The following is a 15275-nucleotide window of genomic DNA, read 5'->3' on the forward strand; positions in this document are numbered from 1 at the left end:
ACTGCACAATTTACTTGATCTTTTTAATTCCTTAGCTGTAGCCAAATAGATTCTGCCCTTGACCACTCTGGGACACCCTTTCTCTCCATCACTGCAATGTTCTCCTTAATCAACATTGCTACTCCTCTTTCTGTGCTATCTTCCCTGAATACCTTGGATTAAGGAATATTTTTACCCAGTGCTGCCTTCATTTGAGCTGGATGTCTTTTATTGCCACAAGTCATATGTGGCTATCTGCATCTGGAAATCACTATTATTCTTCATTTACATCCATATACTGTTAGCTTAAATTATACTGTAGTATTTTCCCACCTAATAACCTATTTCCTGCGCTACACTACTTTAGGTAACTTACTTCTGAGTCTCCAAACAAAAAATTTACTAATTTAGTTCTGGGTTCAACAGAACCTTTTCTATATTGTGCATCAGAGCCAACCGACACTACCCTTTAACATTGATGTGGAGGTACCGGTGTTGGACTGGGATGGACAAAGTCAAAAATCACACGATACCAGGCTATAGTCCAGCAGGTTTATTTGAAACTACAGGCTTTCAGAGCCCCTGTTCCAAAAGCTTGCAATTTCAAATAAACCTGTTAGACTCTCACCCAGTGTTGTGTGATTTTTGACATTAACATTGATTCAGTACTCTGCTGCATATATGTTTATTTTGACGAAATGATGGATATCTAAACTGGAAGTATAATGGATAAGTTTTTGGTTGATATTTAGCAAGTCTAATTCCTTGGTTAGCTGCTTGATCGTGTCTGTTAACAAAGGGTCAAGTTCTGTAATGCTCAACACCTCGCTGACTTAGATAGTCAGAATTTAATTTGAGAGTAGCTCTTAAAAAATGGAGAGTAGGATTTGACGAAAGTAAATAGTGTTGAGTCATCCTCTCACACCCATGTGAGTATCTTAATGTTTTCAGTAATTGTGTGGGCTACAAATTTGCATTCAGAACAGGCAAACACATTGATCACCCACAAAGGTATGCCTCACTCAATACAGCTGTCTACAGCAAGTCCCATGGGTTATTTTGAATTACTGTGTTCTCTGCCAAATTCAAGCCATTGCCTTTCTTTATTTTTCCAATGAATCAATTTATCCTCACAGATCTTTTTTTTTCAATGATCCCTCAGGTATTGCAAAATGCTGTTCTTGCTTTGTTTTAACCTGTTGGGGGCATAAACTCTGTGGTTGGTATCAATCAGGCTAAAACATCTGTCCCTGAACAAGTCCCTCTTTGACACTGAAGATTTGCCTTTCAGCTCCTCCCAAGCTTAAGAAGCCATTGCTTGGGAATGGGTTCGCAATGCTGAAATCTCTTTCTTTTTGAATCATTGGATCAGGTCAGGTCAGATGAGGCCACTGACTGTCACACTGAATATTTTGATTGAATGGGGGAGAAATTTCCTCAAGTGAAAGTATCAAGATTAAGAGGGCACAGATTTAAAATAATTTGCCTGTGTGATGTGAGGGGAAAAAAAAGCATTTTCACATCATAAGGAATTGGATCTGGAATGCACTGCTTGGACCCATGGAGATATATTCAATTGAGGCATTCAACAGGAAATTGGATAATTATTTAAATAGATGTATTGAGAATGCACAGGAGAATTGCACTATGTCATGGAGAACTTGTGTAAATACAATGGGCTTCAATCTGCACTACACTTATCGAGGTGTGAAGGACAAAAACAGACCCTTCTGTCCAACTTATCCATTCTGACCAGATATCCTAAACTAATCTCATCCCGTTTGCTAGCATTTGGTCCATAGCCCTCAAAATCCTTGCTACCCATGTACCTACCCAGATGCCTTTTAAATGTAATTAAACCCACCTCCACCACTTCCTCTGGCAGCTCATTTGACACGCACCACCCTCTGAGTGCAAGAAATTGTCCCTTAGTTTCCTTTTAAATCTTGTCCCCCTCACCTTAAACCCCTCCCCCTAGTTTGGATTCCCCCATCCTGGGAAGAGATCTTGTCTATTCACCCTATCCATGCCCCTTATAATTTTATTAACCTCTATAAGGTCATTCCTAGCCTCTGATGCTTCAGGGAAAAATGCCCCAACCTCTTAGGCCTCTCCGTGTAGCTCCAACTCTCCAATCCTGACACTATCCTTGTAAATCTTTTCTGCACCATTTCAAGTTTAACAACATCTTTCTGATAGCAGGGAGTCCAGAATTGAATGCAATATTCCGAAAGTGGCCTGACCAATGTCTTGAATAGCAGCAGCACGACCTCCCAACTCCTATACTCACTGCACTGACCATACAGTCAGGAAGAGAGTTCCAGACCTTTGACCCAGTGATGTTAAAAGAATAAGACTTTATGTCTGTGACTGGGTGCTGTGTACTTGGAAGGAGACTTGAAAATATTGGTGTTTCCATGCTTCAAATGCAGTAGTTCTTTTATGAGCCTTTTACAAGCTGTTGTGATGTCACCAATTTGTACAGAGCAAAGACCTCGAAGTAGCACATGATAATGACCATATAATTGATGTTTTAGCTATTTGAGGGAGAAGGATTCTTAAAAGCAAAGGAGAACACTTACTTCCCTCTTGTCCAGACTCTGTGATCAAAGTGGAAAAACCTCACATTTATCCACAAATATTGCATTTGCCACATCTTTGCCCACTCAGCCAGTCTGTCCAAGTCACCCTGCAGCCTCTCAGCCTCCTACTCACAGTACAGACTATCACCCAGTATAGAACCAAAGGATGTGGGGAGAGACCAGGAACAGGATACTAAGTTCATGATCCTGTTGAATACAGCAGGCTCAAAGGGCTGAATGGCCTATGTTGCTGTTATTTTCTATGTTTCAAAAACTTGGAAAGGCTCTGATTTGGGTTCTTGTGACACAGTAGTAGTTCCCATGCCTCTGGACAAGGAGTTTTAGGTTTAAGTCCCTCCTGTCCCAGGACTATGTTATTACATATCTGAACAGTTTGTATCAAAATATTTATGGGCTCTTGCAATACAGTCCTACTCTGAGACAGGAAACCTGAGTTCAAATCCGACCTGTGCCAGATATGTGGAATAACTTCTCTGAACAGCTTTATATGAAAATATCCAAGGACGAGTTAATGGAAATTATTAAAATAAAAGCAAATTACTGCGGATGCTGGAATCTAAAACCAAAAGATAAAATGCTGGAAAATCTCAGCAGGTCTAGCAGCATCTGTAAGGAGAGAAAAGAGCTGACGTTTCGAATCTAACTGACCCTTTGTCAAAGTTTTTCTTTCCTTACAGATGCTACCAGACCTGCTGAGATTTTCCAGCGTTTTCTCTTTTGGTTAATGGAAATTAATTTTGAGTACCAGCACCTCTGTATCTGTGATAGAGGAAATAAAGTTAAGGACCTCATCTCACTAACTCAATTGAGTTTTTTGAAGAAGTAATGATTAGGCTTGATGAGGCAAATCTGTAGATGTAATCTATATCGACTTCAGTAAGGCATTTGACAATAGTAGACTGTTTAGCAAGGTTACATCCCATGGAATGCGGGGAGAACTAGCTATTCAAAAATAGGAGACAGAGGGTGATGGTGGAGGGTTGCCTTTTAGACTGGAGGCCTGTGACCAGTGGTGTGCCACAATGATCAGTGCTGGGTTCACTGTTTCTTGTCATTTATATCAATGATTTGGATGTGAACATAGGTGGTATGGTTAGGAGAATCGCAGAAGACACCAAAATTGGAGGTGTAGTGGACAGCAAAGAAGGCGACCTCAGAGTATAATGGGACTTTGATTAGATGGGTCAATGGGTCGAGAATGGCAGGTGGAGTTTAATTTAGATAAACGTGAGGTGCTACATTTTGGAAAGGCATCTCAGAGCAGGATTCATACTTTTGATGCTAAGGACCTGGGGAGTGTTGCTGAACAAAGAGACCTTGGAGTGCAGGTTCATTGTTCCTTGAAAATAGAGTCGCAGGTAGATAGGCTAGTGAAGGAGTTTGTTATGCTTGTCTTTATTGGTCAGTACATTTAGTGTAGGAGTTGGGAGGTCATTTTGTGGCTGTGCAGGACATTGGTTAGGCCATTATTGGAATGCTGTGTGCAAATCTGGTCTCCCTCCCATAGGAAGGATGTTGTGAAACTTGAAAGGGTTCAGAAAAGACTTTCAAGGATGTTGCCAGGGTTGGAGGGTTTGAGCTTTGAAGCGTCAGACCCTGAGGTGTGACCTTAAAGTGATTCATAAAACTCGGAGCGACATGGATAGGTTAAATAGACAAGGTCTTTTCCCAGGGGTTGAGGAGTCCAAAACAAGAGGTGAGAGAAGAAAATTTAAAAGGCATCTAAAGGACAATGTTTTCACACAGAGAGTGGTGTGTGGATGGAATGAGGTGGCAGAAGAAGTGGTGGAGGCTGGTATACCAGCCAGGTATCTGGATGGTTATATGAATCGTAGGGGTTTAAAAAGAAATGGGTCAATGTCTGGAAAATGGAACTCGATTTATTTTGGATATCTGGTCGGCATGAACGAGTTGGACCGTGCTGTTCATCTGTATGACTCTGTGACTTATGTGCTGCAGTGGTGGTGTCCTTGTCTCTGAGCCAGGCGGCTGTGGTTCAGGTCCCATCTGCTCCAGAGGTGTGAAACACATCTGAACAGGTTAATTACAAATATCCATAACCAGTTCTTTGATGATATCCCACACACCTCTTTAACTCAAATGTGAAGTTAACCTGATATTGACCCAAGGTATTTAATAAAGCTTGATGTGAATTCAAAGCAACAGAGTAAAGCATCCAAATACCTCCAGTGGAAATCAGCAAGAATTAATTAACATGTTTTTGTGTTCTAAAGCACGTTTGGGAAAAGTAACATCAGTGCAGTTGAGGAGAATTGGACTATAATTAAGATGGTGCATGTGGTAAACTTCAACCCATTGACTACTACAAAGTACAATAAGTGTTGGAATAATTACAGAGCAGCCAGACTGGTGTGCCCACTATTTCATTCTCCATTTATTGTGAAGGGCAGCAAACGTGTGTTGAAGTTCATGGCAGTGCAAAATTCTGTGCAATAACTTGTAACCTTTTAATCTGATTCACACCGTGTACCTTGTTATTTTAAGCAACATTATTAGAATAATCCATTGACATTACACTGCAACTTCATGTTGTAATTTTTCATGTACTAGGACAATTCAGTTTTACGAGACTGATAAAGCTCGATGTAAAACATTTAATGTCATGCAATAATAGCGCAGACGTGACCTGCTGATGTAATTTACATTGAGACATTCTTTGAAGACACTGTGATTCCCACTGTGCAGTTGATAAATACTTTTAAACTGCCTTTAAATGAATGACATTCTAACCTATCATAGAATCTGCTTAGCAATTTAGTGTCTGAGCGGAGGTGCTGAGAGACTGTTCTCGACAAGCAAAGACAGTTGAGGAAAATGCTTCATTGTCTTCCCACTCCAGCTGGATCTATCCAAACAATTTTTTTTCCAACAACTTATTCACTGAAATTGTTCCCACAGTCCCATCATTGCAGGGAGTGTCTTAACAGAGGGAGACAATGGCAAAAAAAATTAATGTCACTGGCCTTGTAATCCAAAAGCTCAGGTTTATGTTCTGGGGTCATGGCTTCACAGATACTGTTTTATAAAATTAAAAATGTAAGAAAGAAGATCAGGTGGAGGCCATTCAGCCCTTCAAGGCTGCTGCGCCATTCAGTGGGATCAGAGCTGATTGAAAAAAAGAACTGCCGGATATTGGAAATCAGGAAAACAACAGAAATTTGTGGAGAATTACTAGGTGCGAATGGGGACAATTAACTGTCAATAGGTTGATTCTTTCAAGTTGATCTTTACCCAATCCCTTATCTGTCCATCCAACCATTGTTCTCTCTGTCCATCCAACCATTGTTCTCTCTCTGGGTTCTATCTCCATCTATCATTTACTCCTCCCCCCGCTCCCCAGCCCATAAAAACCTTTGCCAAGATACAATCAGTTCTGAAGAAGGGTCACTGGATTTGAAATGTTAATTCTGCTTTCTCTCCACAAATGCTGAGAGAGAGAGAGAGCTGCTGAGTTTCTCCAGCAACATCTGTTTGTTTTCACGGCTGATCTTGGATTTCAACACAATTGTCCTGATATTTGGAATGACCCCAGTCTTTCGGTCTCAGGAAAGTGGGAGAGAGCCAGAGACTTGCGAGACTGTCCATGTGGAGTTTGCATACTCTCCCTGTGTCTGCGTGGGTTTCCTCCCATAGTTCAAGGATGTGCAGATTTGGTGGATTGGCCATAGTTAGCATGTATGTTTAGGTTTGGTGGATTAGACATGGGAAGTGCAGGGGGATAGAGGCAAGGTAGGGGAGTGGGTCTAGGTAGGCTGCTCTTCAGCTGGTGGTATGGACTCAATGGGCCGACTGGCCTGCTTCCAAACTGCAGGGATTTTAGGATTCTCTCAGGTTCCTTAGAATTATATCACAATATCTCATCCTGAAAATAGAACTTGTCCACCTTGTAACACTCCTTCTGGGCTGAAGTCCCAGTGGTGAGGCTTGAACCTTCAACCTTCTGATTTGAAGGTAAGCATTCTTCCAGCAAACCTCAGCAATATATGTTTACCAACTAATTCGCATTTAACACTCACATGAAACTCCCCATCCCTGCACCACGAGGTTTCCCCATTCAATGTTATCATGTTTAAGTTGCAACCTAATTTTTTTAAAAATGTTCATGAAATATGGGTATTACTGGCCAGCATTTATTGCCCATTCCTAATTGTTTCGTGAGCATTTAAGAGCTAACCATGTTGGCCACACTGGACAAAGATGGCAGATTTCTTTCCCCAAAAGCTATGCTTTTTGATGGCAATCAACAATGGTTCACCATTTGGCTGGCTTTTTATTCCAGATTTTTGAACTGAATTCCAATCTCACCCTCTGCCATGGTGGGAATCAAACCCATTGACCCCAGAATGTTAACCTAGGGCCCTGCATTATTAGTCCAATGATATTACAATTATGCCATCACCTCCCATCAAAGGAGTTTTTCTTCCTTGATCTTAACAATGACCTACCAAATTTGTGTGTTAGTTAAGCATCAATTGCCATTTGGAGAAGGAAGATCCAAACTTCTGTTGGCCTTTGTGTACACAAGTGCTTCCTAATTTCATTCCCCAGAGTCATGGAATCCCTTCAGTGCAAAAGCAGGGCATTCAGCCCATCGAATCCACACTGACCCTCCGAGGGGCATCCCATCCAGGCCCATTTCCCCCCTAACTGTTCCCTGTAATCCTGCATTTTCCATGGCTAATCCACCGAGCCTGCACATCCCTGGACTCTATGGCAAATTTCCCATGACAAATCCAACTAACCTATACATCTTTGGATTGTGGGAGGAAACTGAAACACCCAGAGGAAACCCACACACACAGAGGGAGAACATGTAAACTCCTCACAGACAGCTGCCTGAGGGTGGAATCGAACCCTGGTCCCTGGAGCTGTGAGGTAGTAGTACTAACCATCATGCCACCCTAGTCCAGTGTAGTTCTAATCCTAATTTTAATCTAGTTTTAATTCTAGCTTGGTCTAGTTAATTTAAGTCGAATTTTAATTTTTAAGACTATGACCCTTGTCCTTGACTCTGCAACCAATAGAAATAGTTCCTCTTTATCTACTCGGTGTTCTCCTTAATGCTTTCGTAATTGCTCAAAGCACCCTGTGATGTTTGAATCTACACAGAACTCATTCTCCACAAGGAAACATTTGCGTCCAATATCAGAAGCAGTAATAAAGTCTATTCAGTTAATAAATTTTACAGATTTTGTTTTAAAACCTAATATCTGTGTCTATTTTCTGCAGCCGCAAACAGGAATTTTCAAAAATAAGAGCTCAGCTACTCTGCAACGAGCTGAGGCTTTGATGAAATTGATCAGAATGCTTGTTTTAACGTTTCAGTTACCAAAGGACTGCCGTGAATCAAAACAGCAGCTCATCACCGTCTTTTCTAGAGGAGTGAAGGATGGGCAATAAGCCAGTCAGACCTATATACCATGAAAGAAAAAAAAACTATGGCCTTCCACAGACCTGTAATGCCCATGAAATAGAATCATTGAATTTTACACTGCAGAAGGAGACCATTCGACCCATCATGTCTGTAAACTCTTGCGAAAGAGCTATCCAGCTAGCCCCATTCTCCAGCTGTGTCTCTGTAACCCTCTAATTTCATCACTTTCAAATATTCGTCCAGCTCTCTTTTGTAATCTTGTATGGAATCCACCTCAACCACATTCCCAGGCAGCGCATTCCAAATCCGAACAACTCTGTAAATTAAGTTTATCCTCATCTTACTCCCAGTTCTTTTGCAGTCATAGAGATGTACAGCATGGAAACAGACCCTTCGGTCCAACCCATCCATGCTGACCAGATATCCTAACTTAATCCAGTCCCAATTACTTACATACCAACTAGGGAAACAGAATATCCGTCTTTACCCTGTCAAAACTGTTCATAATTTTGAAGACCTCAATAAGGTCATCTCTTAATTTTCTCTGCTCCAAAGAGAGTACATTTCATCTTTCTAATAATTTTTTTATTTCAAAAATATGTTTTATTCGTAAAAAAATCTTTGTTTATAGGTATTTGTCACAAATGCAGTTCGGTTCTGTACTGTTGAATATCAAATACACAAAAAAAAAGAGCTTTTGACTCTAAGCAAAAAGCCATCGATCACTCTGAATGCTTCAATACTAATATTTGAGGCATCAGGACGGCCTGATAACTGAACAGACCGCATTCACCTTAAGAAAGAAGACCTCAGAGCATGGTCTTTTTCCCACAGTGCCTTGGTGGCAGCTGCCCCAAGCTTTAGTCCATCCCTCACACGTAATCCTGGACTTTAGAATGACTCAGTCAGGGTCAACTCCTTGTTCTGGAAGAATAAGAGGTTTCACTAAAATCCTCCATTCCTGATATCATTCTCATAAATCTCTGTTCTTTGTCACTAGGCCTTTTGTAATCCCCTCCTTAGTCACAATGATTGAGCCAAGCCTTCCCAGAATTCTCACTTCTCACCGGCGCCCTGTGGTGTACATTGAGTATGCATATGCTAGTGAAATAATGATTTTCAATTTAATAGCCCTGACATCCAAGAAGGGGGGATAAAAAGTGATAAACGAACATTAATACCGGTTACTGAGTCAGACCTGTCTTACGAGTCATCCATTTTGAAGTATACAGGACTAGTCAGACCAGTCCACTATATTTACCAATTTAACTATTTTTAAACTTCTTGTTAATTGTGTGCAATCTAAACTCAAAGGTGGGGATGGAATAACCAGTAGTGGAGAGCTACGCCACCAAAGTCATTATAATGCATTGTTTGTATTAACTGGATTTATTGGAATGCCTAAGTGCAGGCTATTGTCTGTCTTTGGTAGGGCACTGACATAGATGCAGCAGACTGATAATGGAGGTAGTCTAAGTAAGCAGTCTCTCTACAATGCAGGACAGCACCTTACGTACCAAATCTCAAAGCCACTTAACTCATGGGGACTGATCAGCTGAGGGTTGTATCAGAGAAGGAAGGTCAAACCATGTCAATCTTTTTGGTCTGCTAATAACATGTCCAGATTTCCCAGATCACCTCGGACAGTTCAATTCAAACCCAGCCGAAACGTGTTCAGTCTGTCAGTCACCAGCGACACGCTTCGATTCAGATGTTTCTGTTGTCTCCACTGCATGATTCAATTTTCAGAGAGAAAGAGACACAATGATTCACATCTGATTCATAGCCTCAGGATCCTTTCTCCAATGAAGTTTCATGCCTCTTTATGGTGATCCACAGGGAAAAATATTTGTTAATATATAAAACAGCATAATGTCCTCATCTCAGCCCCTGTTGTACACTTGCCAGACCCAACATTACTTGTAAACAATAAGTTATTTCAAAAGGGAAGAATTTCATTTGACAAGGTGACAGTTTTTTTTTCTTGTGATGTTTTTGATGAGGGAAGCTTGTTACTGCATCTTTAATCTCATACCTTTAGAGGTTAATATGCTTCTGTCCAATTTAATGAGTTAGATTGTTAAAACTGTAGGTTGTTAGAATGTGATGACTCAATGGTTAGCACTGCTGCTTCACAGCACCAGACACCTGGGTTCAATTCCAGCCTCGGGTGACTGTCTGTGTGGAGTTTGCACATTCTCCCTGTGTCTGCGTGGGTTTTGTTTGAATGCTCTGGTTTCCTCCCACAGTCTATAAATGTGCGGGTTAGGTGAATTGGCCTTTGGATTGGGCGGCATGGTGGCACAGTGGCTAGCACTGCTGCCTCACAGCACCAGAAACCTGGGTTCAATTCCTGCCTTGGGCAATTGTCTGTGTGGAATTTGCACATTCTCCCCGTGTCTGCGTGGGTTTCCTTTGGGTGCTCCGGTTTCCTCCCACAGTCCAAAGATGTGCAGGTTAGGTGATTTGGCCATGCTAAATTGCCCGTAGTGTTAGGTGAAAGAGTAAATGTAAGGGAATGGGTGGGTTGGTCTTTGGAGGGTTAGTGTGGACTTGTTGGGCTGGAGGCCCTGTTTCCACACTGTAAGTAATCTAATCTTATCAAATAGATGGATAGGGTAAGGGCGCGGGGGAGAGGTGGGGGGGGAGGTGAGTCTGGGTGGAGTGGTCTATTTCCACATTGTAGAGTTTCTAACTGTAAATATTTACAGCATCATTTGGCCAATTGCAAGAAAAATTATCCCGCCAGCCTTCTGTCTCCTCCTAGCTTATTTTATTGAGCTACCTTTTTACATAATTATGAATGACTTGGAACATGAACAGCAACATTAAATTTTATTTATGAAGCCTTTATAATGTATTGAAATTTTAAAAGGTCTCAAGGGTGTAATCGAACAAAGTTTGAACTGAACTGCTTCAGGAGATGTTAAGACAGGTGGTCAAAGGTTTGCCTAAAGATGTAAATTGTCAGAGCATCTAAGGAGAGAATGGAGGAATATTGAGACAGGAAGAAATCAATGATTCACAGCTACATTACAGGCAGCAGCAAACAATCCATACTGACATTGCTGCACAGGGCTGAGTGTTACACAAACTTGCTGTCTGTTGGATTAGACCATCAGTCAAAGCCCCATTTGTTTTTTTCTGATGCATCTAAAAGATCCCATTAAAAGACACCACGGAGTTTATGTTCTGTCCTGCCTTAAACAAAGTTGTCTAAATAATTTATCTGGTAACCTAAAACAGGAGAAAGTGAGGACTGCAGATGCTGGAGATCAGAGTCGAAAAGTGTGGTGCTGGAAAAGAACACCCGGTCAGGCAGCATCTGAGGGGCAGGAGAGTCGACGTTTTGAGGATAAGCCCTCCATCAGGAATGATAACTTGGTATCCAGTTGTCACATAATGTTGCACTTTGAAAACAATGTGTCAGTTCTGAGGTGCTTTAGGATCTCGAGAATGCATACAAAGAGTTTGTGCAGGTGCAGTTTCATTCTTCACATGCACACATTTCTATTGTTAAAACTATCAAAGAATTCTGTTGTATTTCTCCAGAGTATATTACTTTCAAATGAACTTTGACTTCACAAAATAAATAAAAACAGAGTTTCAAAATCAATGATGAACAGTCACAGAAATGGAATAAATTGCAACTACTTTTGGCCCATATAAAAGTGCTGAGTTCTGGCTGGATATAGATGGTGCTATTGCAATGTCATTATAATACACGTTCAATATACACAAAGAACTGCTGATCCTGGAAATCCAAAAATGCCACAGTGAAACAGAATAAACATTTGAGTCTCATCTGACACTTCTTTGGAATTCCAGACTTGGGGAGCTTCTTGTGATTTTATTTCTTCAGATACAAAACCAGCCCATTATTTCCAAGATTGTGGCAGAACAGGCTCCTGAGTCAGAGCTCATCAATTTCACTTCTTCTTTTACTTCTTTTCTTATTCTTTTTTATCTTTCTTTTGTTCTCTCTGCTAACCTCCATTCCTTGAATAGCACTGATGGTAGAGATTGAAACCAACACAGACTCAATGGACTCCTGGCTTTGAGGAAGCCCAGCATGGACTCACAGCTGTAGAAAGACTGTAATGCCAAGCTTTTAACTTTTCAGAAGTATTATGACACACCATAGTAGAATTTGGGACTTGAACGCAGGCCTCGTGGCCCAGAGTTAGGACGCTACCACTCTGCCATAAGAGCTCATCTAACTCTCATAGACTGTGCCTCTTTGTTCCAGACTCTCCTGCTGATGGAAATAGTTTTTCTTCATCCAACATGGATCCTTTGTATTCCTGAACCTGGATTGTATGGAATGACACATTTGTCCAGGAGAGAGGTGCGCTACGATTCCTATGCCTAATTAACACTGGGATCATCATTATCTGGTTTTGGGTGAAACCACTACCACTTTCTCGGAGAAAATTCTATCTCAGTTAATCTGATTGCCTGTGGTTTGACCAATGCCAGTGGTGTATGGGAGCCACTGCTGGGATTGTAGACACTCCCATTACTCTGCAGTGAGTATGTTCGGAGTAGGGAGCCCACGCATAAGAGACCTACTGATGGTAGGAAGTGAGCAAAGAGGGGATGATCTGCCTGGGTGATGCAGGATGCCTCTGATGGGGCAAGTGCCCACAAAGGAGCACTGCCCCCTTTGCCATTGATCACCTCTTACTTGATGCCAGCTGAAGTTGCCAGTTTTCCATCATGGCACGGACTGTCCACCCGGTGTGGGTAAGATACCAGTGGGGGCGAATAATCCCTTATGTAGCCATTAATTGGCCTCTTGAGGATCTCAGCAGGCTCAAGAGTGAACGGACAAATCATCACTTCCCACATTCACTGTGAAAACTCAGGTGAGTTAGACATAAGTGGGTTTTTGCATTGCCCTGCCTTTAAGCCTGTACAATCCAGCCATGATATCTCCCAACAATTTCATGACAACATTCTCTTAACACCTTCCAGTTATCAAGTGACTGCTGTGAACTATACCATGGACAATCCATTAATGTCTTCAACAAATGTCAGCGCATTCACTATTAACTGCGTAGACTATAACAAATTACCTTTACCTTTGAAATTAATGTTGTTTCCTGTTCAACAGAATGAAGTAAACCCATCCCATTCTATCAAAGTCATCTGAATAATTTGGTCCAAGCATTTGGAAATCTGTGGATGGAGGGCCAGCTTTTGCACTTATTGTGTCAAAAAGGAAATATGTTCACAGAACCTCTGAGCAAATTCTCCAACATAATTAGATCTTCGAAAGGAGAAATGTTATGTTTCACTGCCAGTAATCGTGATTGAAGGAGGAAATGTGTTCACATTTCAAGATAGCTTTTTAAAAAACTGAAAAAAATAGGGATTTAGGAACAGGATAGGCTCGTGCGATCTGTCAAAGTGCTTTTGTAAATGTAACCATGGGCTGGTTACTCTGAGCTGAAGATGTGTTACTGGTTAAAGCACAGCAGGTTAGGCAGCATCCAAGGAACAGGAGATTCGACGTTTTGGGCCAGAGCCCTTCATCAGGAAACGTCGAATTTCCTGTTCCTTGGATGCTGCCTAACCTGCTGTGCTTTAACCAGCAACACATTTTCAGCTCAGAGTAACCAGCCCATGGTTACATTTACATGAGCACTTTTTCAGCTCTGATCTCCAGCATCTGCAGACCTCACTTTTTACTGGTTACTCTGAGCAAGCTGTTTGATGTTCTAATTTCTGTCTAATTCTATAGACTAGATCCTAGCAGGGTTTGACCAGACCTGCAGATTTTTAAAAATGGCAAACGCACTGGACCCTCCAGCATTTCTAACAGATGGCACGGTGGCTCAGTGTTGCCTCACCGGGCCAGGGACCCGTGTTTGATTCCAGCCTTGGGTGACTGTCTGCGTAGAGTTTGCACGTTCTCCCTGTGTCTGCGTGGGTTTCTTCCGAGGACTGTTTTCACTGGAAAGAAGACAGCTGAGAGGGGGCCTGATAGGGGTGTACATAATTATGAGGCATGGATAGTTTAGATAGTCAGAGGCTTTTTCCCAGGGTTGAGGGTTCAATTACAAGAGGGTTCAAACTGAGAGGGTGGGAAAGTTTAAGGGAGATGTCTGAGGCAAGTTTTTCAAGCAGAGTGTGGTAGGAACCTGGAATACACTGCCAGAAGAGATGGTGGAAACAGGCACATGGGTGACATTTAGGAGACATCTGGATGATGACACGAATAGGGAGGGAATAGAGGGATGCACACCAAATAAAGGCAGAAGGTTTTTTTTAGTTTATTTAGGGTATGATGATTGGCACAGGCTTGAGGGCCTTCTCTTTGTGTTTGAATCAGGCAGTTGTCTTCTATTCTAACCTCTCAGTTACTTTACAGCTCTTGGTAGGTCTCACTGTTTTGTTTCTGGCTTGCAAGCTGAACTGATAGTTTTTTATTCCACAAAGTAAAAAAAGGATCCTCACCTCTACCCTATAGCCTGTCAGCATAATAATATGATTTACTTGGTATGCTTCCAAATATAAAAGTGAATCAACTTTTTTTTTAACCTTCAAAACAACCCTTTCATTTTGCTCCCCACAAGAAAATAATTCACAGCCCTCTCTACATATGTGCCGTGTTCCACTACAAAATTCCTTTGTTTACAAATTTGTTTTGCTTCTTTGATCTCTAAACTACTTGAATAATCCAAATCCTTTACTGAAGTAACTGCAGGCCATCTATTTCTGACAAACTTTCGGAGATGAGTCATCCATTGTCTAAGCTTTCTCATTTCTCAATATGACCTCATTGATAATCAGAGATAAACCCTTCAAACTGAAATTACCCTCTGTCTGTTTACCAGTTTCTCAACCAAGTGTTTCATTTTATCTACATTTAACTTCAATTTCCCCACTAAAGTTACTGCTGAAAAACATTTGGATTGTGAAATCAATTTTTTACCCAAGAGCTGTCTATAATAGCTGTGACGTCAGGCCAGCAGACATTCATTCTATCACTTTCAAACACACACACTCTTTCTGTTTTACTTTGTGACATTCAGATCAGGAGCGAGTGATATCTTTGCTTTTCACATTTGGTGGCTGTCAGCTAGATTGAACTTGCTTTGATAAGAACATGGGGCAGGTGCAAAGTGAATCACCTTCTGTCCTGCCAAACGTGGTTTAGCGACAGGCTCAGAAACCCACTCCATACTTTGCATTGTATATTTTTCATTGTTAGCAATCAACTTCACTCAAAGAAGCATAAGTATGATTATCAGCTCATGGCGGACTGAGGCAAATTTGTGTCATGCCAACAT

This window comes from Hemiscyllium ocellatum, chromosome 11, assembly GCF_020745735.1.
Source record: "Hemiscyllium ocellatum isolate sHemOce1 chromosome 11, sHemOce1.pat.X.cur, whole genome shotgun sequence".
In the NCBI taxonomy this organism is placed as follows: domain Eukaryota; kingdom Metazoa; phylum Chordata; class Chondrichthyes; order Orectolobiformes; family Hemiscylliidae; genus Hemiscyllium; species Hemiscyllium ocellatum.